Source organism: Danio aesculapii, chromosome 13, assembly GCF_903798145.1.
Source record: "Danio aesculapii chromosome 13, fDanAes4.1, whole genome shotgun sequence".
Classification (NCBI taxonomy): domain Eukaryota; kingdom Metazoa; phylum Chordata; class Actinopteri; order Cypriniformes; family Danionidae; genus Danio; species Danio aesculapii.
In genome coordinates, this window is record NC_079447.1 from 4,310,175 (window position 1) to 4,337,525 (window position 27,351).

The 27,351-nt window shown below is 35.9% G+C and overlaps 1 protein-coding gene across 1 annotated transcript in view; it reads right to left on the reverse strand.

Moving 5' to 3' along the window:
- The window catches only part of foxn2a (forkhead box N2a), a 73,945-nt gene extending 51,493 nt beyond the window's left edge, over positions 1 to 22,452 (reverse strand). Inside the window, exon 1 of the mRNA XM_056471162.1 lies at positions 22,358 to 22,452. The gene's annotated coding sequence lies outside the window, so the exon portion shown is untranslated. The remainder of the gene's footprint in view (positions 1 to 22,357) is intronic.
- Positions 22,453 to 27,351: the final 4,899 nt, after the last annotated feature.

Sequence of the window (27,351 nt, forward strand, 5' to 3'; positions counted from 1 at the left end):
ATCTCAAAATGACAATAATATCGCTTATCGCACAACAAAATTTCCTTATTCCTAAACGTTAATAAACTCTGTAATCTGCCAATGCAGTGGTTCTATATTTTTCTGTCCTCGAGTCTTGCACTAATACTAATAGGCCTGTCACAATAATCAATATATCAATTTGGAGATTACCGCAATCATTTTTTGGCTTTGCAATATAAAGTAACAGATTAACAAATAATGTTAAAGCCATATTACAATGACATTTACATTCTACCACACTGCTGTCAAAGTTTATAACCAGACATTTACCTAATAGGACATTTACTAGCATATATAATAGGACATTTACCTTTTTACCATCATATTATGTAGTCTAAATAGCCTTAAGTACGATACATATTTTAAAGTGTTCATGGTTATTCACATTATTATGTTTTAATACAATCATTATACAATCAGTAGCATAAAATAATCTCAAAATGACAATAATATCGCTTATCGCAACAACTTCTGTGACAATATATCGCACAACAAAATTTCCTTATTCCTAAACGTTAATAAACTCTGTAATCTGCCAATGCAGTGGTTCTATATTTTTCTGGCCTCGAGTCTTGCACTAATACTAATAGGCCTCTCACAATAATCAATATATCAATTTGGAGATTACCGCAATCATTTTTTGGCTTTGCAAAATATAGTAACAGATTAACAAATAATGTTAAAGTCATTTTACAATGACATTTACATTCTGCCACACTGCTGTCAAAGTTTATAACCAGACATTTACCTAATAGGACATTTAATAGCATATATAATAGGACATTTACCTTTTTACCATCATATTATGTAGTCTAAATAGCCTTAAGTACGATACATATTTTAAATTGTTTATGGTTATTCACATTATTATGTTTTAATACAATCATTATACAATCAGTAGCATAAAATGGTCTTAAAATGACAGTAATATCACTTGTCGCAACAATTTCTGTCATAATATATCACACAACAAAATTTCCTTATTCCTAAATTAATCCGTAATCTGCCAATCCAGTAGTTCTTGTACTGGCCAGTGTTATTTAGTCTTGTGCACTGCTAACATTGCTGTCCTTCTGCAATCTCAATTAAATAAAAACAAATGTATTCGAGCAGGGAGTGACCTATACAAAGGGCCATTGTAGCGGTGACACAAGGCATGTCCAGATTCTCACTTTCTCCCTTGCAATCAGGCCAACCGTCACATTAGCATCGCTTTCAATGGGAGAACGGCCGATAATGGCAGCATGTATCAAATCCCCTGCGCAAAGCCACGACAGACGCCGAGATTGAAGGGGGAGGGAAACACACGATGAGGGCACAACACATGGGATTCTCCGCAAACAACGCTGTTTGCGACCAACTGACGGATGAACTATAAAAGCGTCTCTCTTCAACCCAAATAAACAGCCTTAGGAATTTAATGAGGCACGGACAACTCGTCTGAAACCCGCTAGTTAATCCATCAAGTGCACTTGAAGTGCTGCCTTCCAGTCATGTCGGAATTATCCTATTTATGAGATGAGTGCCACCCCAATGTCGCAATTATCAGCAGTAAAACTCTGGATTTTCTTTAATCCCATACTTTGAGTAGGTTTGAGTAAGGTGCGTCATTTAATGGACATTAATAATAAACTGGCAATGTTTTGGCATGGTTTTCCTGCTTGCTGTTTGAGATCACAGGCTTGCATGAGTAAACTACATTTCCCAGCTTCCTCTAGGGCTGCACAATTTATTTATCTATTTTAAATATGACTTTAAACCCAATTGGTTACTTAAAAATATGCTAAATTATGAACGCAATTGCTCATACGTAGGCCCACACAGGATCTGCGCCCATTTTTTTGCTTATCTTTGAATCCGTTTATTTACTAGGCCTGCACGATTCTAGCTGAAATGAGAATCACAGATTTTTGTCTTAAAAATAAGATCAAGACTTTCTCACGATTCTTTAGATGTAAAATAAAGGTTAATATGATTAGCCTATTATTATTGTTATTTCTCAAACATAAAGTAAAACAACACTAATAATGTTTGGCCTATGTGTAGGTCTACGGTGGCTTAAAATGAATGGTGAACAGACTTTAAATTTGTCCTGGCTGTTAATGCACAGTAAAGTGATGGCATTAGAATATAACTATTCATAATTCTGAAGTGGAGTTATTATGATTGAGATATATGCTTGTAATCTGTCGTTGACAACGATATTAGACCATTTTTATCCACTGGTAAAATGAAACAGTCATTATCAGATTCTCTCTTGAATTATATTCAACATGTGACTCTGTGTCGAGTTTCTGGTGCTTTGTTTTTTCTGAACGCTACCTTACTGTAGAAGCTGCTCAAACTCGCTCATTTTGAGGCGGGAACCGGCGGACGTGCAACAGCTTTAGGGTAAACACAAAACAAAACTTTCCATCTAGACCTCCTTCACGGTACTCCACACTTGTAAACACTTGCTCCAGCAGGTTCGCGCGGCTCTCGGTCCCGCACACACTCGTCTGCGCTACCAAGCCGACCAATCACATAGCTTGCACTACGTGCCGTTGCAACGTGTAGTTACATTTTTTTGAGAGGTGCCTGTCAGCATTGGCGAAGGCTACGCGTATAGGCGCAGGCTGCGCCAGAGCATTTGCGTGCGCTCGACACAGAAGTATAAATCAGCCTTTACTCTTTTATTCTCACAACTCTCTGTTTGCTATTAAAGAAAAAAACATATCAAATGCTTGTCATAATCATAACAGTAATATGCGATATGATTATTTAAATGATGTGCATGCTTTCAGTTTCGCTTTCACTTCCGAGTGCTCCCAAACGATTGGTCTGTGCAACAAACAGAGCGTTATTTGCAACTTTATTACCTGTTATTCACAGCCTATGCAGGATCTGTTCACTAAAGTAGACACCATTCACAGGTGCGCACGTCTTCTCAGTGGTAAACTCACAGACTACGGTCAGCTCGCGTGTGATTTCGCAGCCACGACATGACATTTTTGGGTAAATTATACCCTATAAATACAGTATAACACTTTTTTTTTTTTAAAGATTTAGTTTTTGGCTATTTTGCCTTTATTAGATAGGACAGTATTTAGGACAGGAAGCGAAGTTGGAGAGAGAGAGGGGGGTAGGGTAGGGAAATGTCCTCGAGCCGGGATTCGAACTCGTGACGCCCTGACGTGCTACTGCACCATATGTCGACGCGCTAACCACTAGGCTATTGCGCTGACAGTATAACACTTTTAACACCATTTGGAGGCGTCCACGTTGCTGAGCAATGAATAAAAAACAATGTGAAGACAAATATAATTGGCTAAATTAAGATCGTGTGGTAGGGTCGAATTGAGATTGCGATCTTTTTTCGATTAAAAGTGCAGCCCAATTATTTACCCAAGTAATGCGTGTAAATATTCAGTTTGTAAGTTCATTTCTGTAATATTATTTACGACTATGCAAATGTTTCTATACACTACAATACAGTTTGTACAGTAATATTTTCAGTCTTTTAGTAGATATCCTATATAAGCAACTTGCTTTGTTTACCAAACAAGTGGATCTAATTGGATTTGCATTCATTCATTCGTTTTCCTTCAGCTTAGTCACTTATTTATCAGGGGTCGCCACAGCAGAATGAACCGACATGTATTCCGGCATAAGCTTTCCGCAGAGGACGCCTTTCCAGCTGCAACCCAGTACTGGGAAACACCCATACACACTCATTCTCACACACACACACACACACACACACTCATACACTAGGGCCAATTTAGTTCATCCAATTCACCCATAGAGAAAGTGTTTCGATTGTGGGGGAAACCGGAGCACCAGGAAACCCACACCTACAGGGAGAGAAAATGTGAACGCCACACAGAAACACCAACTGGCCCAGCCAGAACTCGAACCAGTACCCTTCTTACTGTGAAGCGACAGTGCTAAACACTGAGCCACCGTGCCACCCTGGATTTGCATTGTAAACCTTCGCGTCTTAAGTTTTACTACACTCTCAAAATAATTCTGCCTAAATCTGCTAATTTTGTGGAATACAGAAATGATCCACCAATTCTGTCAGGCCCTGCTCATATATATATATATATATATATATATATATATATATATATATATATATATATATATATATATATAGGGAGGGAGGGAGGGAGGGAGGGAGGGATGGATGGATGGATGGATGGATGGATGGATGGATGGATGGATATCAAATAAATGCAAATTGTTAACTTCATGAATATTGATATATGCACTGTTTGTAAATAATCTGGACATTATAATCATCAGTTAGAACATTTAACTAATTTACAGCCATAATAAACTCAAATTGCCAACATGCATTATTTGCTGTTCATTGAATTGCACTACTGAAGCTTCCTGTCTTTGGCCATAAAGTGAAAAATAAATAAACAAATACAGAACTACTCAAAGTGTGCATTGCATTTTGACTGACATCACACCGTAATTATGATTAACAAACTTCTTCTGAGCATAACAAACTGCCTTTAAATAGAAGCTCAATGAAGTACTTTCTGCACTAGAGGAAAGTGCTATTTTTAACATTTGCAACCCAAATTTGGAGCATCCACCTATATTGCGTTAGCATGCGCATGTAACCAAGACAACTGCCGCCTTTGGAGATTTCGGGGGGTACGAGCCTCTTGCTGGTCGGTTGGAGAGAAAGTGAGCAATAACAGGGAAGCGTTCAGCTGATGAGTGACGTGCAGCTGCAGTCAACGCACACACAGTCACCTGCTAACAAAGGCTAGATAGTATCAGCAGACACACGCGTCAACACTGCTTTCAGAAACCGGGCGGGTGAGTTGTGTGACTCGAGGTGGGAATTACGTGGAATTATGATTATGATTGCAATTTCTTTGAAGAGAACTTGTTTGTAGTTTGTAACGTAGCTGTCATTCAATAGAAACAGTCTGCGAAGATGTTCATCAAAAAAAAAAACATGATAAATAAAAATATTGTTTCTCAAAAGAAAGGTTTGACTCATTTTATCAAGTTGTAATATTTCTGAACCTATATCTGGATAAACTCCTTCTTCCACTCTGAAATGAATGTTTCATTTTAGACACAGAATAGATACAGAAAAACCAATCAAAACAGACTCGACCAGATGCCCAATCAGAGCAGAGTTTGGCTTATAGTGGGGAGGGGTTTACAGACCTTATGCCCTGACAACACCTATATGCTATATATCTGGAGATTAACTATGTTTATATATACTAACTTTAATGTTGGGTGCGGCACAGTGGCTCAGTGGTTAGTACTGTCACCTCACAGCAAGGTCGCTGGTTTGACTCTTGGCCGAGTCAGTTGGCATTTCTGTGTGGAGTTTGCATGTTCTCCCCGTGGGTTTCCTCCGGGAGCTCCGGTTTCCCCCACAGTCCAAAGACACGTGCTATAGGTAGGGATGGGTACTGAAACTCTGTACTTTATCGGTATCGGTGATACATTATAAAAGACTAAAGTATCGATAAGCTTTGACGTTATCTGTACTGGAGAATTATTGCTGAATAAACATTACTTACGGTAGCATAATTTAACAGACCAACCTTTTCTAATTTGCGATATTTGATATTCGTCTGCACAGTTGGCAATCACACATAACAAATGCTCGTGTTTCCGGCGAGCACGTCAAGTTTAAAAGCCTTCACAGTTCACAGCTGTGCGCGCACACTCAGCGAAGGATTGCGCTAAGCGCACTGCACACACTCGTTGTTTGCGACACAGACTCACGCATACACAGCTTGTAAGTTTACGAAGTGAATCAAATGGGTTGTATTTCCCAAGTGGACAGCGACAATGTCCGTTGCAACAAACGCAACAAGTTGTTTTCTTGTATAAGCAGAAACGCAAGCAATCTGGCAAAGTGAAAGTATCTTTCAAAAGTGCATTAACTGCAATGAAAAGTAATGAAAAGTGTTTGACTGCCTAGCTAACGGTAACATTACATCATCCACATCGTTATGCTAGCAGTCAATCACCTAAACTAGTATAATAGTAGTTAAATAAGCACACACATTCGGTTAGAATGAAAACTTTTTTCCTGCAGTAGCCTAAATACATCTTAAACATTTAAAATGCTTTTGTATCATATATTTACATCACCTATGAATAGCCTAATAGCAAACTATGCTTTTTAAGAAATTGCTTAAAAAAAAAAAAACGCTTATTTTAACATTGCAAAGTGCTGTAAAACTATATTAAAAACCCAGTTATCTCCCAAAACAACTGTAAACTCATTTATGCAAATGTGTTAATTAAAAAAATCATAAACATTATCCCATTTAACTGCATTTTTAACTCAAAGATGGTATTTTCAACAACAGGGAGCACAATAAACCAGGAAAGATCCTGACTTCTGCCTTCTGGGAAAAAAATTATTACAATTATTAGTTTTGTTTAATTTTATATTAAAAACGTAATAATAAAATAAAGGGTTGTTAATTCTGTTCAATTTGTTTTTTGTTGTCATAAAAAAAAGTACAGATAAATAAAAAAGTACCGATAAGAGAACCGTTAAAGTACCGAACCGATAAGTAGTACCGATAAAAGTAGTAATATCGTTAAAACCTTAATGATACATATTCCTAGCTATAGGTGAATTGAATAAACTAAATTGGCCTTATGAGTGGGTGTGTGAATGTATGGGTGTTGTCCAGTGCTGTGTTGCGGTTGGAAGGACATCTGCTGCGTTAAACATATGCCGGAATAGTTGGTGGTTCATTGCTGTGGCGACCTCTGAATTAGAGACTAAGCAGAAGGAAAATAAATAAATGAACTTTTTGAACAGTTAAAGTCTATTAGTTACTAGTTAATTAGTTGAAGTTATTAGTAACTAATAAAGTTATGGTAACTAATAACCTTAACTTCCCATATTTGATTGTAAAGCTATAATGTGCACCTTTTCTAAAGCTGCTTTGAAACAATAATTATTGTAAAAAATTCTATACAAATAAACTCAAATTGAACTGATTGAAATGAACTGCATTCATTTCAAATGGATATTCTGAGAAAATGGGGAGACTCAACAAATGATAATAATAAATGTTTACAAAGAGATTGAATACTTTCGAAAATCATGATCGCAATATACAGAACATTTTGTGGGATGTAAACAATAACAATGGTCCTAACGTATTTCCTGTTTCACATTTTTAATTTCCATAGCTTCCAAGAATCCTAAAACGTCCACATGTTGATAAATAATGTTATGATATCTGTTTTAACGTTAAGATATGATGGAATCGCCTCTTGTTACAATTATGAAATAGTTTGGCAACAGGCAGGAAATGTTCATGGGCCGAGGACATCACCTCATTGAAATGGTCTATACATCCATGCTTAATATCCGATAGCCAGAAAGTGGCTTTCTTTATTTTTTTTTTTTAGAAATTGTAAATATTTTGGTGTCTGTGATGCAGCAAGTCCAGAGAGTCTAGTGTACATCATGATTTTATATTTTAAAAATTCACTTTAATGTGTGATATGACTAAAAATACTAATATTTGGTCATAAACGAATATTTTCTCAATTTAAATATGTAGTGGCTTAGACCCGGAAACAGTTTTCCATATATCACAATTTAACAAGCGGATAATGACATTTATCTGTTCAGTAAAGCATACACTTAGTGCACCACTTAGCGGGCTTCCACACAGGTTCTGCATCTTGTTGATATACACTATGAACTGCAGCTACGCTAATTAATTTTCTTTATTCTCCATTTACACCTGGGGATACTCTTCCCGAGGCCCTCAGACTATGCAGAGTCACTGATTCGATCCAAGACCAACGACGAGATGATCCCAAGGTTTCCATATCCTGGACCAGGCCGTATCCTGAGCAGCTACTGTGATGGTCATGGAAGAGTGGAGAACATGAGACTGATTCCTGTGACGCTCCAGAGACAGACGAGTCTTCGCTGAGGCCAGCTTCCAGCCTCCGCCACTGAGACTGCAGCTCTGCACAAGACGTTTGGCCAGCGGAGAAATTAAAATGATCGTGCCCAACTGAGCCTGGTTTCTCTCAAGGTTTTTTTTCTCTCAAGGTTTTTTTTCTTCACTTCCGCCATTTAGTGAAGTTTTTTTTCCCCTCTCCGCTGTCGCCACTGGCTTGCATGGTTCGGGATCTATAGAGCTGCGCATCGTTGGATTTGCTCTTCAGTATTTGGACTCTCAGTAGTGATTATTAAACCACACTGAACTGAGCTAAACTGAACTGAACTTAAACACTACAAACTGAACTACACTATTCCTATTTACTGTGACCTTTTATGTGAAGCTGCTTTGATTCATTTCATAAAGGTGAATTGAATTGAATTGAATTTTAAATATAGGAAATCTGTTAAATCAATCTTCCTAATTGAAATCGTATAGGAAAGCATAGTTTTATTTTTTTTAAAAAAGGTTGCAGCATCCTGGATAAGCATAAGAACTATTCTGATGAACAATACAACACGTATAGTGATCCACCCTCACTGTTGAAAACAAACCGAATCAGTTCATATAGCTTTAAAAGTCCCTGCAGCTGTTGACTTGCACTTTATGAATCACCAAGCACTAGTTTCAACAAATGAAATCACCTTCAATGTTCTACTGAAGAAAAGGATCACCTGGACGAGTGTAATTCAATCCCCAAGTTTAATTTTTGGGTTGAACTTTCCCTTTAAGAACTGCTTCCTATTCAGATTCCCAACATGTGAGCTCAAGGTCTCAAGGCAAATGACATCTAATTTAGACTCTGAAAATTAAATTAAGCTCAGTAAACCTACATCAGGAATACAGCGTCCATCACTTCTGATGCTGTCAATTGAGCCCCACAGGAGCTTTTCTGCATCACTGACTAGACATGCCGATGTTCAATAATTCAATATATCATGATGATGAACATGCACAATATTGATCACTTAAAAATACCATCAATAATTATTTACAGCTACAGTGAGGTATTATTTACTGTGCAGCCATTTGTTAACATCAGTTCATTTAACTAACTACAAAAGCATTTATTAATCTTAGATTATGTTAATTTCTTAGTTAACGCATTAAAATCAAAAGTAGTTATCGTTTTATTAATTGGAGTCAATAACTAATAAAATTCAGGTGTATTTTTCAAATTAATTAACCTATTACACTGAAAAAAATTATTCAAAGATGATTCTTTGGATTTACTCAATTTTTTTACGTTAAATGGCTAAATTTAAACAAACAAATTAAGTTGAACATTGTTAAATTTAATTTGTTTGTTTAAATTCAACTCAAGTAAATTATTTGCAACAGTTTTGCATGCAACACTTTTTTCAGTGTAGATAAAATTGCTATTTTCACTGTTGATTTTAATGTGTTTACTAATATTTATTAATGAGAGTTTATTGTAAAGTGTTAACTATTGTAGTTATCATCCTTTTGCCATTTAATTTGGTTAAAACATTTGTTTAGTCTGCACAACTATATATACAATAGAGCAATACACCACATAATTTTTGTAATTGTAAGTTACAATTTTTGCTAAATCGTGATAATACTGCTTAAGGCTTCAGCAATTAATCCTAACAAGAAAATTTAATTCTGGCAAAAGCCCATCACTAACCATGCTAACAACCTAGTTGTCAATCATCATCCAACTTGTTCACCCTCGTTTCAGAGTTAGTTCTCAGCATGCATGACATAATATGTCTGTGGTGAAACACAACGGAGCAGAGTTTCCCGTATGTGTTTAGTTCCACGTCTAAGACAGGACATCCCACAATGTCTGCAACACCCATCCGGGGAAATATCCATTCAGCCAATTCACATCCTCATCAGCGAACGCTTCCGCTCTCTACAGGCATTTCTGAAAGCTTCCAGCGCACTGCAAAAGTGTTTTGCTTAGTGATTTAGGCAAGTGAAAGAAATGAAAGGAGTACTAGCTTGAGTGGTCCATTTAAACACAACAGCGAGGGTTTTTTTTTAATTCAGCATTCACTTCAGTAAGAGGATCTCACTGGAAAACTTGACAAGAGATTTACAAAAGCTGAAATTTATAGATCATTTAGAAGGCGGACTTCTTTCTACCTTTAGGTCATCTTATTTCTCATCTCATCTTTAATTTGGTTTCTGCAGAAGTCATGCAAAACAATCCAAATATTCCTACACTTTGAAATCCTGTAATGGATTTAACGAGGTATATGCACATGGACTTTTAATTTCAACCAGCCAGCCTCAGAGCTTCAGGAAACTGCCTTTCCATTATAAAATCGCCACGTTTAAAGTCTGATTTCTTTAAAAATCTTCACTGACTAGCTATACGATATAAAGTGGGTCTCAGACCGGACAAGAAGCACTGCATTTAATTCAATTTTCATGTCAGTTTATTTTACCCCAGTATTTACAATGGAGTTTCTGTGGACATTATGGACATTAGGCTTTCACCGGATGTTTATCATTGGCTGAAAAACACTAGCTCTGCATATAACCCATTAACGCTCCTTTATTTTATAGAAATGTTCACTTTTTAAGTCAACATGAAACTGCACGATACATCGTTTCAGCATCGATATCGCAATGTACGGATCTGCAATGGTCACATCGCAAGATTTGCAATGTTGAGCCTGAATTATAGTTGAAAAGGAGCCACAGAACATGTGATTTGTACAGTCATTTGGCCACAAAAAATTATGATGTGTTGGGTGTAATAAATATTAATTGCATTTAATTATTTATACATTTTATGCCAAAATTAGAATTTTTGTCTTGTTTCTAGTCCAAATATCTACATTTCCAAGCAAAACCAAGACTTATTTTAAGAGAAAAACTCTTAATTTTGAGTCATTTCTTCTAAAGGTGAAAATAATACAATATTTTTACTTTAAAAATTATTTTAAATAGTTTTACTTTTAAATTGATGCGTCTCTTAAAGACAGCATGGAAAATTGTTGGGCACGATGAATATTTTAATCCTCGAGTTTTATATGAGAATTGTGTCCTCAATCAGGTGGAAAGGATTGTGAACGATCCAACTCATTTTTTGTTTCCACATCACGAACTGCTTCCCTCTGGTAGAAGATATAGAGTCCCAAAGTGTAGGTTAAACCGTTATAAGAAATCCTTTGTACCTGTTTCAGTGGGTTTATTTAACAAGAGTCTATCTTAATTAGCATTATACATTTTGTAACTGTTGTATTTTGTATAGTTTTTTTTTATTGCTCGTTTGTAGTGAATGTCTGCAGCAATATGGCGATGCCCATAACAAATTTTCTGTCAAGGACAATAAAGTTTTACTACTTATTACAACTACTACTTGATCTAAGAATTTTTTGATATATGGACTAGAAACGAGACAACGAAAAGTAAGAAAAGCATTTTTAGTATTTGATGGTACCTGAATAATGTTAGACTCCCTAGAAAACTGCAAAATAGAGCTATTTATCTTGTGAAACTGTATTCATGTCACAATACTTATCACGGAAAAATAAAACATCGCAATATCAGTTTTCCTCAATATCGTGCAGCCCTAATATTATATAATACACATATACATATACACATATACATATATATATATATACACACATATATATATATATATATATATATATATATATATATATATATATATATATATATATATATATATATATATATATATATATATATATATATATATGCATATATACATACAGTTGTGTTCAGAATTATTAGCCCCCTGTTTAATTTTCTCCCCAATTTCTGTTTAACGGGGAGATTTTTTTTCAACACATTTCTAATCATAATAGTTTTAATAACTCATCTCTAATAACTGATTTATTTTATCTTTTCCATGATGACAGTAAATAATATTAGACTAGATATTTTCAAAACACTTCTATACAACCTAAAGTGACATTTAAAGGCTTAACTAGGTTAATTAGGTTAACTAGGCAGGTTAGGGTAATTAGGCAAGTTATTGTATAACGATGGTTTGTTCTGTAGACTATCTGAAAAAATATAGCTTAAATGGGCTAATAATATTGACCTTAAAATGGTGTTTAAAAAAATTAAAAACTGCTTTCATTCTAGCCAAAATAAAACAAATAAGACTTTCCGCAGAAGAAAAAATATTATCAGACATACTGTGAAAATTTTCTTGCTCTGTTAAACATCATTTTGGAAATATTAAAAAAAGAAAAAACAATTCAAATGGGGGCTAATAATTCTGACTTCAACTGTGTGTGTATGTATGTATATACATACATACATACATACATAGTTGACATATATATATATATTTTATACTTTAATGGGACAAGACAGTAAAGATTATAGATACAGTAGGAATGTGTGAGAAAAAAGAAAGACAAAAATCGAACTCATGTCAACACTAACCACTAAGTTTTTGGTGCCAACAATTGAAACACATTTATAAAATGACCTACAAATAACATTTATTTTTATACTGGTCTTGATGAGAACTTTAACAATTATCATAAACAATTTATTGATGTTATTACATTATAGACCCTTCAGATAAGTGTAATGATTTCTGGGGTCTTTGCAGCCCTAGAACATACACTTTTTTAAAATAAATGCAACTTTGTGCCACTTAAAGGAACAGTTTCCCAAAAATAAAATTCTGTCATCATGTTCTCACTTGTTTCAAACTTGAGTTTCTTTCCTCTGTTGAATACAAAGGAGTAGACTGAAGAACATTGTTCCTACTATATATGTCAATGGCTGCTTTTTTCAAACGTTCTTCGTAATATCTTATTTTGTGTCCAACAGAAGAAAGTGCAAAACCATTAAGTGTGAGGAAATGTTAATTTTTGGGTGAACTGTCTCTTTAAACCGGTTTTTCTATGGGTTCTGGTTGAATTTTTTTTTATTTCGCACCACATCTACAAACTACTGTGAGTCTGTTCAACTGGCAGTTAAACAATAGGGTGAGCAGTTGTTTCTTTTATCTTGTTGTCTTCTTTATGTGCTGTTTATCTTGGGTCTTGCTGTCAGCAAACAACATCTGTTGAATGTAGAGAGCTGACCAACCCACAACCCTCTCCTCTGAACAAATTCAACAGTCTGACTTGAACTCAATGAATCTATTTGACATTAATGAGGTAGAACTTCTTTAGTAGGGCTAAGCGTGTCAGCCAATGGAAACCAATCACACAGATATACGCACACAACCAATGACATCAACTAGGTTTGTGCAACATATTGAAAAATTGGCATATATATATATATATATATATATATATACAGTTGAAGTCAGAATTATTTTTTTTTCAACACATTTCTAAACATAAAAGATTTAATAACTCTTTTCTAATTACTGATTTCTTTTATCTTTGCCATGATGACAGTACATAACATTTGACTAGATATTCTTCAAGACACTAGAATTCAAAGTGACATTTAAAGGCTTAACTAGGTTAATTAGGCAATAGATGGTTTGTTCTGTAGACAATCGAAAACAAATATTGCTTAAGGGGGCTAATAATATTGACCTTAGAATGGTTTTAAATATGATTTATTCTAGCCAAAATAAAACAAAGACTTTCTCCAGAAGAAAAAATATCATAGGAAATACTGTGAGAAATTCCTTGCTCTGTTAAACATAATTAGGGAAATATTTGAAAAATAAGTTCACAGGAGGGCTAATAATTTTGACGTCAACTCTTATCAACAAATTTGCAATTTTATGCAAATTTGTCTTTGCCTGCTACTAGCACAACTTCTAAAAGATTTTACAGCACATCAGGCAGTTATATGTCATGCTGTTTTTATTTTTTGTCCAAAAATCTGTAATAACTTGATTATGGATGCTGAAATACCATTTGACCAAGCAATCAAGCCTGTTAAGAAATTAAACAAATTTGTAAACATTTACAGTGTTTTTGTTTTCCTGATGTTGTCAGGAAAGTGTTCTTGATGTTGTCAGGTTTATACTTATTCTAGATTGTTTACATTAATAAAATGTTTAATTTGTTTTATGCAACAATAAAACACAGCTGGTCACTTTCAGAAGAACTTGTAGTAGGGATAATGTAATGTATTTTCTATTTATTGCCATGTCAGTAACCAAGGCTATTTTCATGGCAAGAACATTTCAATAATAGATATAGAATTAAAATCAACAAACTATTTTTAGTTTAATAATTTTTAGCACTAATACACAATAAAACATTTTTTCCTGTTGTCACTTTGCTAAAAATGTCCTTAAGTGAGTTCATTTCATTAAAAAAGTCTTCTGGAATCATTAAAAGCAGGGCTGTCCAGTAAAATGTGTAACTGTGAGAGGAATTATGCAGTACAGACATTAAGTAGGGTCTTCACCTTTGAGCAAAAAACCATGGGTTATTGTTGTATATCCAATACAACATCTAGATCACTGGATCAAATCTAGTCTTAAAATTCAGTTTGAGATTTTAGTTTGTATTTTATAGAAACATGCTGCACAATATTAGAAAAATCTGACATTGATTGTGTTATTTTGGTCTTTCTGCGATATCTATTGTGATTTGTGATACGAGTATAATTTCACTCGATGCCTTTACGTCCATTTGGAAAGAATTTATCATTTTATATTGATTTGTATGGTTCTGTAAGGAAGCACATGTGCATTAAATAAAATAAACAATCAACAAGCATATATAAATGCAATAAAGAAAAGCACAAATGAAATAAACAGTCTTGTATTGTTTTCTGAGGAGTCTAAGTTAAGGCTGCACGATTTGGAGAAATAAATTGATCAAAATTGTGATTTGTGATTTACTATAACTTCATAAAAGAGCTGCAGGGTCGGTGCCAGTGGTGTAGTGGTTAGTGCGTCGACACATGTACTCCGGTGCTCACGGTGACCCGAGTTAAGTTCCCGCCTCGCGGCCCTATGCTGATCCTTTCCCTCTCTCTGCTCCCCATGCTTTCCTGTCAATTCTCTCTACTGCCCTATCCAAAAAGGGTGAAAACCCAGAGAAAAAATAAATAAAAGAGCTGCAGTTTGATGTGGTGGTTTTAACAGCACCTTAGGAAGACCAAGCATTAATCACAAAGTATGCTACAGTTTATTTAAAACCATTTTTCCCAAAGTTATCAGTTGTCATGACAGATTAAGAAAATAACTACAGTATTTTAAATTCAATTACATAAATTATATACAAAAATACTATATATAGATATATAAAACTTTTAAAACCTTTACATTTAGACTGTTACACTTTTCATATTGATTTCATGACATTTACGTTGATAGTGCTTTCCATACACAATTCTAGATTTTACTTCATAGCACAGGAATTCTTCTATTAAAATGTATAATTTATAAATATACTTATATATTATTATTATTTTAATTTATTATTTTGTTTATTTATTATTTATTAGACTGCAGCTCTGCACAAGACGTTTGGCCAGCGGAGAAATTAAAATGGTCGTGCCCAACTGAGTCTGGTTTCTCTCAAGGTTTTTTTTCTTCACTTCCGCCATTAGTGAAGTTTTTTTCCCTCTCCGCTGTCGCCACTGGCTTGCATGGTTCAGGATCTGTAGAGCTGCGCATCGTTGGATTTGCTCTTCAGTGTTTGGACTCTCAGTAGTGATTATTAAACCACACTGAACTGAGCTCAACTGAACTTAAACACTGAAAACTGAACTACACTGTTCCTATTTACTGTGACCTTTTATGTGAAGCTGCTTTGACACAATCTACATTGTATAAGCGCTCTACAAATAAAGGTGAATTGAATTTGTAATAAAATAGTCTTTTAATACAGTCAGATAAATGAACTGTGCCTTAATATAATCAAAGAAATGTATCAAACAAAAGTCAAGTGCATGCACAAAACAACATGAACATTTATATCAAATAAACTAATGTAAATATTATCCCGCTTGTTTTTTTGAGCGTTGTCGAGCGAGTTCTTAAACACTTGTGATTGGTCATTGTGTTCTCGCACTCAACAGAAAGGGCTGCGGTTGGCTCTAGCGGTCAGTGTGACTCTAGGGTTATTCACCGATGAGTGACGCGGATACAGATAAACGGTCTATGGGAATAATAATGCACGGTTATCACAGCTGATCCATGATATACGTGGTGGAGTTACTCACGCTGCAGATTCACACTAGTGTGTTTGGATCGACAAGAGTCGCTTTAACAGCCGAGAGAGGAAACATTACCTCACGCAAGAAGGTCAAAGGTCCACAGTGAGAGAGAGAAGCAGAGTAGAGATGGAGTTTACAGCTTTCATTTCCTCCACAGCAGTGAAATAGGGGCTCAAGGGTTGTGCTGTAACAGTTGTCTGCTTTTTAAGTAACGTTAGTTGGATCGTTTTAATTTTTCGCACTCGCCTCCCTCGCTATAGTAATAATCACACTAGGGGTGGGCGGTACACTGGTGTCATAGTCATCACCGGTGTGACATTGCGCCACGACATGGATTTTCTAATACCGTCAATACCGTAATAAATCAATTATGCGCCTTGAACGGCTGCATTTACATCAATAATAGCTAATTCTAAATAATAAGGCATTCAATTTTCTTCAAACATTCAGTTGTGGTCTGAATACCTGTCCTTATACTACAGGGCTCGAAATTGCAACCATTTTGGTCGCATGAGCGCCCGAAATATAATCTATGCGCCCTCATAATATATTTGGGAGTATTTGTGTGTCTGAATATAATGGTTGTAGTGCAATCTGATTTGATTTTCTCTAAAAACTTGCTGAATCGCTCTACCCTGCTGCTGTATTGGTTCATATTAGCTGTCAGTCACTCAACGCTTCCCGCTGTCAGATAACAGGGAGCTTTTGTTACAGCAGGAAATGCAAACGGCTGAAGAGTGAAAAGTGCACAGGTTTGCAAACCTCACATAAAGTTATAATAATAATAATAATGGCGCAGATGACAGCGATCATGACATGAGGTAAATGTTGATCCGCCAGCTGAGATCAATCGAGTGTTTTCGGAGAAGGTGCCCGAATCTCGATGTGTTGCATTCACCGCGTGTTCAGCGCAAATGTCTGCTAAATATAAAATCTAACACTGTACACATCATCGCCAAAGAAACTCGCCTTTACTAAGTTTACACTGAAACTACGGCTCATAACAAAGAGCGGTATTGCACCGGTGGTCATCATGAGAATCCTGCTCTGTCTGCTCATAAATTGGTGCGGTTGACTCGCCTGCTTTATTCCACCAACACAGAGAAATGAAGATCAGCTCATAACGAGACTGAGCATTTACAATGACCCAAACCAAAACTTTTAAAGAGTGATAGAAGTGAGACTTTCTTTTGTCCGTTCTTCCTTGAGATGTATATTATTTTGCTATTGAAAGTAATACCATGATATTATACCGTCACTGTTCAAAAGATGAAAAATACCGTGATATTAATTTTAGGTCATATCGCCCACCCCTAAATCACACCTTTTCAAATCGCGATTTCGGTTTAAAATAGATTAATCGTGCAGGCCTAGTCTAACTGTTCAGATATACAGTCATTAAATAATCAAATGTACAATAATACTGCATAGTCTTCGTTTTTATGAATAATTCAATAAAATTAAGAGTTATTAAAGCTACAAATGGTACAAATTCTAGGTCAGAATGCTTTTAAAATCCTCATACAAATCACAGGCCTCAAAAACCCATGCATTATAACCCAGACTCAAAATTACATATCCTGCAATGTGACTATTGTGAATGAGAACATTGCGATATTGATGATATTTTGCAGCTCTGAGTTGTAGTGATGCTTTCTTTTTCCTGACATAATATGAAACATGTTTGATTATAATTTATTTGGAATATATCGTATCACATATAGAAAAATATCGCATTATTTAGCATATTATCACAGTTTTCTTTAATATCGCACAACCCTACCCTAAACAAAACTCTCAATTTTATTAGTCCCTCCATTCAATTTAAGGTTTCTAACTTTTCTAGCTGATCTTTAGCTATGACTGGTGTCAAATATTAACCGCAACACAATCCATGTGACCACAGCGTCGTAAAAACATCATGATAAGATTAGTCGAGAATTCCCACAGCTGTTTACTTTCTTTTGAAGTGATGCCATGTCGAGACTTAAGCTCCAGCATTTAGGAGAGTCATGAAAAGTGGGCTATGAATCGCAGACATGATCGTTGGCATAATAAGCTGCTGTGACTCGAACGTTGGGGAATAATAGTAAAGCATATTCAATCAATGAGCAGACTTGCTCTGAAAGTGATTATCCTGTGAACAGATTGCATCATGTCAATGAGGTCAAGCTTCCAGTGAATGGAGCTCATATGGACCACGCAGCAGGCAACAGACAGGCTCCTTTTCACAAACGCTAGCAAGAACTAAGAGGAACTAAACTATATCAACCGAGTAAAGTTAAGTCAAATGTTTCCTGTCAAAAACGTCTCTGACACAGGTGGTATGGCAAGCATGCATGTCAACAGATTTCATTTCTGGCAGTGTAGGTGTTATGACTCACAAAAACCATGTCAGTATGCTGTGTGTAACACATTTTACTTTCATTTAAATTAAACACAACAGATTTCTAGTAAACAGGATTGCCAATGCTGACATACACTCATATACCAGGGCTTCTGCAGGTTTAAGTCCAATTTAAGACTTTTTAAGAGCCTTTTAAAACCATTATGAATTTAATTTTAGACTTATACAGGGCTAAACACTAATGATTATTATTAATGGCTCAGTCGGTGGCCACAAAAAATCCCCAAAAAACCCTAAATATAATGTAATTATTTCTTAGCGACATATTTTAACGTGTCAAAATAAGAAAACTCTAGTTGTTTCCACTTTTTTAATATAATATGTATTTATTTTTTGTTAACGACAAGTTTAACATTGTTAAAAGTTTATTAGTTTATTATGGAGACAATGATGTAAATAATAAAAAATATACGTTTGTTGACTTTTGGCCCAAACTTATTGAGTATAATGCAATGTATCATGTAAAGTGATGTGTTGCTCTGTTATTATCATGAGGAATTTTGTAATTGTTTTTAGTTTTCTTTTCCTGATTAGGGAATTTAATTTACAGCTATTGTAAATTGTAAAAAATCTTAAATACATATTTAAAAAAGCTTTACTGAGATGGATTGCTGGTGATTGGAAGGATGTCGGTCCGGTTTGGTAGCTTTACTTGGACAGAGGAAAATTAAGACCTGTTTAAAATTATTTAAGACCTACACGTAGGGATGCAACGACTAACCATTTTCACTATTAACCACGCTTTAATTTAACATGGTTAACTAATCGTAAAGACTTCTCAACACTGCGATTTTTCACAGAACAAAATTGCTGCAGCTAATGTCAAGTTCAGACTGCATGATTTTAGCTCCGATTTTGACTCGCTGACAGGTTTTGAGAGATCGTCGACATGCCTGAAATCGCAAGCAAATCGGTGCTCGTTCACGCGAGTAACAATCACACAGTGTGAACAATCAAAGACTCGATCTGAGAGAATCACCAATGAGTCGCGGATGCCCGTGAGATATTTGGCATGCTAAATATCTGGAGCTGTCGGCGATTCAAATCATGCCTTGTGAAATGAGTTTTGACAGAAAATAACATCAGCGATCGTCTACAGCCAATGAGAGCGCAGCATCCACTAGTATGGGTATCTGCAGGCCAGCGGGAGGTTGGGGGAGAAATTAAAAGCACTCATTTTCAGTCTATTTGAACCCAAGTAATAGAGTAAGAACTAGTAGAAATGTGTCAGGAGCTTCGGTGTCTGTTTTACGTGTCATGTGAGCAATACCACAACGGGGTCAAAAAAGAAAAAAGTTGAGGAGAGATTGCTAATTCCCTTCAAACCTGGGCGAGCAAATATGTACATTTTCTACCCCAATAAAGGCTTCTTTCTCATTATGTAGTTAATAACAAAAGATATACTGTGCGTGTTTGGTTGTGAGATGTAGTTTGGACAAAGTTGTCGGTAATTCCCCTTTAGTAAAGTCATGTAGTGTGAAACCCCGTCGGCAATCCATCTTGCAGTGTAAACAAAACCCAGATAGTCATGCAGTGTGAAAACATCGGTGACACGACTACTTTGAAAATCATACAGTCTGAACTCGGCATAAAGAAAGTTATGTCAATTGTGCGCTTATTTAAAGCTCCAAGTTTGTACACCGAGGCTAATATGCACAGACACTGGATTAACTATGGCTGAGGCTACTAACTAAGGGCCGTTCACATGTCGCGTCTTTTGCACACGTTTTTTATTTCTTTGGCCAAATTTTCATATTAGACAAATAATGTTTTTTTATTTTTTTTAATCTTATTTTTATTTACTTATTCATTTATTTCAGTGTAAAATTATTATTTATGTTTAAATGCCAAAAACTTTTGTCACTTATTTTTAAGTCCTAAGAAAAATGGACTATTGTTTGTTTTTATTATTATTTTGTGCTGTATTATTTAGTTACGGTGCAGCAATAAATAACACTTTAAAATATAGGGGGTTTTCATGTGATTTTCTAAACTAGTGGTGTTTTGAAATTAATGAATGCATAATAATCTTGATAAGCATGATTATTCCTCAGACTATAATCGTACAACCAAAATCTATAATCGTTGCATCACTACCTACAAGACAACATTTCAGTCCATTTTAGACTTTTTACGGCCTAAAATTTTGATTTAGACATTTTAAGATTTTTTAAGATACTGCTGGGACCCTGATATCCTTAATCCAACACTTATTTTATATTTATAACTAGGCCCACACGGAATCTGGAATCTGTGAGTCTATGTATTTACTTGTGTAAATTTGTATTTATTCAGTTTTTTGATAATTTCACTAATATTTTGTGATGTATTAATAGTCATATTAAAATGTTCATATGATTTATTTACAACACAGTTTGTAAAATAATATTTTCTGTCTTTTAGTAGATATATTATATTAGATGTATAGTAGAGACTTGCTTTGTTTACCAAATAAGTTAATCTAATCAGACTTGCACGGTAAACATTAAATAAAAGTTTAAAAAGTATTATTTTTGTTTAAAATATTAAGTTTCTAGTTATGATATTCCTAAAATCATTCTACATAAATGCACAGATTTTGTTTTGCAAAATTCTCAGCAGAAATAGCAAACAATATCCACAAATTCTGTCTGGCCCTACTTAGAGCATATACTCAATTAATTGACACACACAAAAAAAAAAAAATCTCATAACAAAAAAAGCCACCCAAATTCATTGCCAAGACTTCTTGGCAAAGCATTAACTAGTTAGGCACATTTACAATGCTCATCATCTCTAACAGGCTCAATCCAACCATCATTAATAAAACTGTTGTGTCACAAAGCAACACTTGGAAATATATTGAATAAATTAAAACATTTACCTTTACTCAAATAAAAGATTTACAATGTCTTCGGTCCATAATATAAGCAATTACATATGCTCCTTCAAAAACTATTTTACTTTTTTAAATATTTTATGACAGGTTGCAACTGGAAGGGCATCCACTGCCTAAAACATATGCTAGATAAGTTGGCGATTCATTCCACAGTGGCGACCCCTGATTAATAAAGGGACTGAGCCAAAAAGAAAATGAATGAATGACATATTTAACAAGCAAGAGACACGATTTAATGTCTCAAAACGAAGCTATATATGTGTACTGCTATATAACTTATACACAAACGATAAGGTCAAAGCATAAAGCATACACTTTGCCATATTAATTTAAATTAATGCAAATTTTAGTGCTGAAATAGAAACATTTGTATTACAATAAGACTTTCGCTGTATATTAATAAAGAAATTTTGTTTTAAAACTTCACATGTTAACTTTATAAGCAATTTGCTGATTATTAACAAAGAAAATATTGTCTAAAAACTTAATATTGACGGTATTGTCCAACAACGCACATACAAACATGAGGAAACAATAGAAGCACATCAAGAAAGACAATGTAAAGCTAAAAGAGATGAGTTCAGTGAGAGTTCCGCGCTAACTCGCTCTCCCTCTTAACAAAAGAGTGACGAGCAAAATAATGTCAGATATCGGTATTCCACTCAGAAGTGCGCGAGAACACTTGAGCAAGTGTCCTCGACCACAAAAGAAGTTGTTTGCTGGATTGGAGCACATGGCAGGAGAAGCAGCGACGGAATGTTCGCGTTTCGGTGATCCCGCTCGTAAGAATGCCGTGAAATTCGACATCAGAACGACAACAAACAACAGCACCAAAGAAACAATACAGGAACCACCGAAGCTCAGCCTGATATATCCGCCCATGCTTTTCACGTCAACTTGCCCTGTCTGTCGCGTGTTAACTTTCACACAAATATAAAGTCCCTCGACAGCACAGAAAGCTGCAGACCGGGTTTGGTTACTCACATTGGGACACGCGGAGCTTTTTTCCCGTCAGTAGTCCGACTGCTCAGCCTCAAACTGTTTCCTCCATCGGCGCTGCGCACAGATCACGCCGCACAGCAACGCTACCAAACCCCTTTGCCGTTGCCAGGCAACAGACCCACTTCAGCCAATCATAACCCCTCCCCTTCGATCTCCCCTGGCAACTGCTGCAGCGCGCGCGACGCACGCCATTCCACTCTATTTAATGTGTTTTCAGCCCTTTTTCCCTCTCGCTTAACATGAAGTCTCCTTTAATCCTCTGTCAAATCTTTTGATTTCGGATCTGTTTTACACTTATTTTGTTGCTAAAGCTAACAAATGTTCTTAACTTAGTTGTGAGTTTGAATTATGGTGTGTAAAATCGAAATTGTAAACACTTAATACTTCATATGGAGGCTACACAAACTTGCTGATGAATATTGATGGCTGTTTTTACGGTTTCTACATTTAAAGGGGCAGTTCAAACTAACCATTGAATTTTTATAAAAACAAAAATATGGAAGTCAGTGGTGAGATTTCCAACATTATTTAAAATAAAAGTAAAACAGGTTTGTGACCAGCAGAGTTAATTAATTACCATTTTGGGGAACGCGGTAACGTAACGCGTTACATTTTGAATTTGTGTTGTTTGATTACAGTTACTAAAGTCAGTGTAACTGCGTTACTTAAGTTACAAATATAGGCTAGTTTTTAGGAGAAAAAATGCTGCTTTTAAATCTAGTTTTCCACTACAACGTCAGGTAGTAATGTGCTTTTAAATTGCTGAAGAACATGAGCTGAAATAGCTGCTGTCGAAAGTGGCTGCTTTTTCAAGTGGAAATATAGACATTACTTTAATTTCATTGAGCGTAAAAACTAAAATATTGCTGTAAAATGCAGTCTAAGTTTAGTCTTTAAAGAACTTTCTATTGCTTATTGCGGCAACTTATCCAGCATATGTTTTTACACAGCGGATGCTCTTCCAGCCGCAACCCATCACTGGGAAACATTCATACACACTCATTCTATGGTCAATTTACTAACTAATGCCGCATGTCTTTGGACTTCAATTCAATTCAATTCAATTCACCTTTATTTGTATAGCGCTTATACAATGTAGGTTGTGTCAAAGCAGCTTCACATAAAAGGTCACAGTAAATAGGAACAGTGTAGTTCAGTTTGTAGTGTTTAAGTTCAGTTCAGTTGAGCTCAGTTCAGTGTGGTTTAATAATCACTACTGAGAGTCCAAACACTGAAGAGCAAATCCAACGATGCGCAGCTCTACAGATCCTGAACCATGCAAGCCAGTGGCGACAGCGGAGAGGGAAAAAAAACTTCACTAATGGCGGAAGTGAAAAAAAAAACCTTGAGAGAAACCAGGCTCAGTTGGGCACGACCATTTTAATTTCTCCGCTGGCCAAACGTCTTATGCAGAGCTGCAGTCTCAGCGGCGGAGGCTGGAAGCTGGCCTCAGCGAAGACTCGTCTGTCTCTGGAGCGTCACAGGAATCAGTCTCATGTTCTCCACTCTTCCATGACCATCACAGTAGCTGCTCAGGACTTGTGGGGGAAATGACAACTGTCCCAGCCGAGGCTCAAACCAGCAACCTTCTTGCTGTGAGGCAAAAGTGCTACTCACTGCGCCACCGCGTAACCTAAGTACAAATATTTACCTTTTAAAAAGGTACCACCACAGTGACAGCTTGTACCTTTATATCTGAGAGTGTATTACATTACTCGTCACCAAGGATGACACCGGCGCCCAAAAAACACGGCGCTCCAACTGTAGTATCTTCTGAATGTGAAGAGAAGCATAGCTGTTTATGGGGCCGTTCACATATCGCATCTTTTGTGCGCGCAGGTTAGTTAATTCCAGTCAAGTTGTGCGTCTTGTGTGCGCTCGCATTTAACTTGCACACCCAGTTGAAAACCGCAAAATCTAGCACAGAAATGACAATGTCACTGACAATATGTTGAAAATTCTTGTTTGTTTGTTTGTTTTTTACATTACAGTCAATTTTTTTACAGAGGTGATTTTTAGCACTCCACAAGTTACATAACTTACTGAAAATGCTTAAAACAGCCAGAACAAAAAATAGATCACATTACAGTTTAGGCAAAGGCAGTTTGGTGTAAAAGTGCAGCAGAAAAATACAATCAGAGAAAATGGCCTTTAAAAATATAGTGTTTCAGCACATTTCACCCTAATTTCTAGCTAAACTAATATATTTTTGAATTGTGCTGAGATTATTTTAATGTTTAGATTGGAATTTTGACAAAAATTCTCTTCATTAATATGAATTCTCCAGCCTGATCTCACGAGAACACGTAAGTTCCATTTAATTTCTATTTTAAAATTATTTTACTAAATATTATTAGACTCAAAATTTGGTTAAGCTTTCTCACGCTTGAAATTATAAGTAAATTGGTTTTAACCTTTTTTTCGTCCTTACGTTAAAGTTTGTGTGACTCTACAGAGGATGGGAATATTTAATAAGGTCAGCTCTGTTAAGTTTAGGATTTGTAGCCTGCTAAACTTTTCTTTAGCGTCTGGAGGATGTGATAATTACAAGTGTGAAACGTTGTTTAACTCAAGATTAAAAGCGGCTTTAGCCTTGGGTTTAACAAGGCAGTAACCCAAGGTGAAGCACAGTGTAAAAAGCCCTGGTGTGAAATGAGTTAGCAGGTTTAAAGCACTGTTAACGCCTAAAGAGCTTGTTTAATCAACAGTAATGGACTTTATTAAACAGGCAGTGTTTACTATAGAGTAAACTGGGAAGATTAAACTGTCAATCTGAATGTAAACTATCAATTAATCTACTGTTGAAAGGAGAGTGACAATCCAACAAAAAATGTTATAACCTATCTTTGGGTAACACATGCACAAGCCCAACCATTGGGTTAAAAAGTGTGGTTTAAATTTAATTAAACTTTTTTTGTAATATGTAACCCATATTAAATAGTCAGTTACTGCACTCTAAAAATGCTGGGTTGTTGTAACTCAATACTGGGTCAAATTATTTTTGTATTTTTTAGAATGTAATAACAAATTATATGTAATCTGGATTACATAATTACATAAAAAAATTAACATTTGAAATTAAATTAAACTATTTAAAAATCAATATCAGACTATTACATTTCCCAGTGTTGGATTACAGCTGGAAGGGCATCTGCTGTCTAAAACATATGCTGGATAAGTTGGCGGTTCATTCCGCTGTGGCAACCCCTGATTAATAAAGGAACTAAGTCGAAAAGAAAATGAAACAGACAATTACTTATTACTATGGATTACACTCTAAAGAATGTTGGGTTATTCTTTTAACCCAAAGTTGCATCAAATATGGACAAACCCAACTGATGGGTTTAAAAAATGTAATTAAATATTATTGCAAAAATTAACTTAAATTTGTGTTTGTCCATATTTGACCCAACTAGGGTTACAACAACCCATTACTAAGAGTGTAGTAATGTATTACATCATGTAATCTGGATTATGTTAATCAAGTTTTAGAATTTGAAGTAAATTATTTGAGGGGCGACGAGGTGGAGCAGTAGGTAGTGCTTTCGCCTCACAGCAAGAAGGTTGTTGGTTTGAGCCTCGGCTGGGTCAGTTGGCATTTCTGTGGAGTTTGCATGTTCTCCCCATGTTCGCTTGGGTTTCCTCCGGGTGCTCCGGTTTCCCCCGCAAGTCCAAAGACATGCGCTATAGGGGAATTGGCCGTAGTGTATGTGTGTGAATGAGTGTGTATGGATGTTTTCCAGTGATGGGTTGCAGCTGGAAAGGCATCCTCTGAGTAGAACAGATGCTGGATAAGTTGGCGGTTCATTCCACTGTGGCGACCCCAGATTAATAAAGAGACTAAGCCGAAAAGAAAATGAATGAATGAGTAAATTATTTGTTAAAAAACCCAATCGTGATTAGACTTCAGTTAACACTCTAATGAATATTGGATTCTTTTAACCCAAAGTTGGGTCAAATATGGACAAACCGAAACATTGGGTATAAAAATGTCAATTAAAATTTTATTGAAAAAATGTACTCAAATTTGGGCGCCGCAGTGGGTAGCAATGTCGCCTCATGGCAAGAAGGTCGCTGGTTTGAGCCTCGTCTGGGTCAGTAGGCATTTCTGTGTGGAGTTTGCATGTTCTCCCGTGTTGGCGTGGGCTTCCTCCAGGTGCTCTGGTTTCTCCCACAGCGCTATAGGTGAATTGGTTAAGCTAAATTGTCTATGTGTGTGAATGTGTGTGTATGGGTGTTTCCCAGTGTTGGATTGCAGCTGGAAGGGCATCCACTGCGTAAAACATATGCTGGATAAGCGGTTCATTCCGCTGTGGCGACCCCTGATTAATAAAAGGACTAAGCCGGAAAGAAAATGAATGAATGAATGTACTCAAATTTGGGTTTGGCAAATTTGGCTCAACGTTGGGTTAGTGATTGATGTTGCACCCTCACACAGAGCCCAAAATGGGAGTTTGTGATTGGGTCAGCCCAATGTCAATAAAGAAAAGAACCAATGGGCTGCAGGTTATGTCACATGGGCCGGTCTGCCCCCCCCAAAAAAACATCTTACTTTCAGAGCGTCACAGATCACAGCATCGTAAATTAAATAGGCAGAAAAAAACGATAGGCTGTTAAGCGTTTTATGAGCCAATCAGATCATAAGAAGATCAGCCCAGCCCAAAATGTATGTTGGCCCAGCAGGAAACTGCCCAGTCTACCAGATGGCCAGTCCGCCCCTGGTTAGGACAACCTACCACTTTTTTAGAGTGTACAAAATGCAAGTTTTAGATGTAGGACTTTAGATTCCTGGCATATGCAATTTTGCTCATGTTTGATGTCAGCTGATGTCGCAGTGATGTCTATTAGACGTCTATTAAACACTAAATTGTTTGCTGGGATCTAAGAGATTATATTACTACTAAAGTATACTAATATACCACAAGTTTTCAGGTGTAATTTGTAATCCGTAACTGATTTCAATGCATAAGTAATCC